The sequence below is a fragment of the Hippocampus bargibanti genome, linkage group LG20 (genome assembly GCF_051943395.1).
Source record: "Hippocampus bargibanti isolate YZ-2025 linkage group LG20, ASM5194339v1, whole genome shotgun sequence".
Classification (NCBI taxonomy): domain Eukaryota; kingdom Metazoa; phylum Chordata; class Actinopteri; order Syngnathiformes; family Syngnathidae; genus Hippocampus; species Hippocampus bargibanti.
Window position 1 is genome coordinate 8,241,252 of NC_142753.1, and position 3,305 is coordinate 8,244,556.

The 3,305-nt window shown below is 39.2% G+C and overlaps 1 non-coding gene across 1 annotated transcript; it reads left to right on the forward strand.

The window, feature by feature from the left end:
- Window positions 1–273: 273 nt before the first annotated feature.
- On the forward strand, window positions 274–379 carry LOC148882994 (U6 spliceosomal RNA). Its single transcript, XR_016113484.1, has one exon. It is a non-coding gene; the product is annotated as a U6 spliceosomal RNA (small nuclear RNA).
- Window positions 380–3,305: the final 2,926 nt, after the last annotated feature.

The following is a 3,305-nucleotide window of genomic DNA, read 5'->3' on the forward strand; positions in this document are numbered from 1 at the left end:
GCTCCAATGGCGCACATCTGACTGCAAATCTATTTGCATAGTCCACCAGACAACCAATCTGATTTCTCCAAGTGGTATTTCACATTCTTGCACCCAGTTTTCTGTGGATTTCTACATATTCTGTATATTTCTGTAAAAGACACTGCAAGAATATCCCCCACCTTTTGTGGTGGAGCCATTTCCTATTCCAATTGCAATGTGGTTTTGACACCTTCACTCTGTGACGTGCCGCTACCCCTCCCTTCATATACCTGACTATCCCCTGGACCTATTGCGTTGCTTCGGCTTCGCATATACTAAAATTGGAACGATACAGAGAAGATTAGCATGGCCCCTGCGCAAGGATGACACGCAAATTCGTGAAGCGTTCCGCCTTTTTAATTAATTTATTGATTAATAACAATTAATAATAATAATAATAATAATACATACAGAGGTACAGATCTAAAATTGAAGCAATACAGGTCAAAAATTGCAGTGATACAGAGAAGATTAGCATGGTTAAACTATAAACCGTGGTAATGTTCCTATTAGCATGGTTAGCGATCTAAAAATCTATATATAAGAATGAGAATCAGAATCAGAAATGCTTTTATAGTCCCACAATGGGGAAAGTTGCAGTCCACAGCAGCAATTTGAAAGGGAAAAAACTGTAAACAGTACAAGGGGTTGGCTATTGTGTTCGCTTTGATCGTCTCCTATTTCATCTAGAACTGCTTCATGTCACAAAGAGGGTACAGCAAGTGCTGAAGAATGAATGACTCTCTCTGTCTTTGTGTTGTCATATTATTTCAGAATCAGAATGTTGTTGTTCTTGTTGTTCTTGTTCTTGTTCATGTTCTTGTTCTTTTGTAATGATGTTCATTTTATGTTACTTCCGGGTTGTGTGGCTGCCACTGCTTACTCGCAGAAAAAAATATCCTGTGACTGTAAAGTGTCCTTGAGAGTTTTGACAGGCGTTTATAAATTAACTGTATTGTTATTATTATTATTATTAGTAGTAGTAGTAGTAGTAGTAGTAGTAGTAGTAGTAGTAGTAGTAGTAGTAGTATTGAGAATGCTGATAGAGAAGTACAGAGAAGGTCAGAAGGAATTGCATTGTGTCTTTGTAGATCTGGAGAAAGCGTATGACAGGATGCCCAGAGAAGAGTGGTGGTATTGCATGAGGAAGTCTGGAGTGACAGAAAAGTAAAGTATGTAAGACCGGTACAAGACATGTATCATGACTGCAAGACAGTTGTGAGGTGTGCTGTCGATGTGACGGAGGAATTCAAGGAGGAAGTGGGACGCCACCAGGGGTCAGCTCTGTACCCCTTCTTATTCGCTTTGGTGATGGACAGGCTTACAGGTGATGTTAGACGAGAATCTCATTGGACCATAATGTTTGCAGATGACATTGTGATCTGTAGCAAGAAAGGGAAACAGGTGGGGGAGAAACTACACTGTAAAACCCAACAAGTTGAAAGTACTCAAATTTTTTATGGCAACTGATTACGTCAAAATTTTTGAGTACAGTTTACTCAAAAGTTTTGAGTAACCTGTAACCTGTTTTGAGTAACCTGTACAGGTTACTCAAAACTTTTGAGTAAACTGTACTCAAAAATTTTGACGTAATCAGTTGCCATAAAAAATTTGAGTACTTTCAACTTGTTGGGTTTTACAGTGTAGAGATGTGGAGGTATGCCCTGGAAAGGCGAGGAATGAAGATCAGTGCCAGCAAGATGGAAGATATGTGTGTGAATGAGAGGCATCCAAGTACAGGAGTGATGCTACAGGGAGAAGAGATAAAGAAGGTGGAGTACTTGGGGGCACCTGTCCAGAGCAATGGAGAGTGTGGAAAAGAGGTTGAAAAGTGTGTCCAGGCAGGCTGGAACAGCTGGAAAAAAATTTCAGGTGTGATGTGTGATAGAAGGATTTCGGCGAGGAAGAAAGGAAAGGTGTCTAAAACAGTGGTGAGACCAGCCATGATGTTTGGACTGGAGACAGTGCCACTGAAGAAAAGACAGGAAGCAGAGCTGGAGGTAGCAGAGTTGAAGATATTGAGGTTTTCTTGAGGAGTGACTAGGTTGGATAGGATCAGGAATGAGTACATTAGAGGGACAACTCATATTAGAGGCTTTGGAGAGAGAGAAGCCAGACTGAGATGGTTTGGACATGTCCAGAGGAGAGAGAGTGACTATATCGGCAGAAGGATGCTGAGCCTTGAACTGCCAGGCAGGAGACCGAGGGGAAGACCGAAGAGGAGGTAAATGGATGTGGTCAAAGAGGACATGAAGGTAGCTGGTGTGAGATAGATATATATATATATATATATATATATATATATATATATATATATATATATATATATATATATACAGTAAAGTCTCGTTATATCGATATCGGATATATCGATAGTCCCGGTTATATCGATACTATTTCTATGCACGCACGGAGAAAATTACATGCAAACAGGGTCGGATATATCGATAGTCCCGGTTATATCGATATTTTTTCGGACTCCCTTGAATATCGATATAACGAGACTTTACTGTATATATATATATATATATATATATATATATATATATATATATATATATATATATATATATATATATATATATATATATATATGGAAATAGATTATAATTTATATATATATATATATATATATATATACTGTGACTGGAAGATAAAGCATCTTAAAGGACCTGGAAGTTCTGTTTGTGAGGTAAAGTAGGGAAATATATGTCCATTTTGTTTTGAACCTTCTATTGGTTGCACATCAAATTCTTCAGATATTTAAACAGCTTCTTCCCCCAAGCCATTAATTCTCTAAACAGTAACCCAAATAAAACTGCATAGCGCCTCAATTTTTCTTAAGATGATACTTGTGCAGCATGTTCGACAGGAAACAAATTCCGGCGTGTTCTAAATACTTGGAAATAAAGATGATTCTGATCTGATTCTGATATCGTCCCTCCTGAGGCTAACATTCCCGAAGATTAGCATGGTTCCCCTTGGCCCCTTGCATATCGTCCCTCCTGAGGCTAACATTCCCGAAGATTAGCATGGTTCCTTTTAACCCTTTGCATCGCCACGTTGGAGTAACGTTCACCCCTGTGAATATTCGCGCCATATTTTGCTAAATGTTCATTCTGGGCCAATCGTAAACAATTACAGACTTAGAAACCCTTCTATAGGTTGATATATTTTTGAAGCTATCAGCCAATCGTCGATGACCACAGTATGGCAGCCTTCTCCCATTGGTTAGTCTAATGTCGTCTCTCCCGCGTCTCTCATTTCCGTGCCCGCGTTGCGCC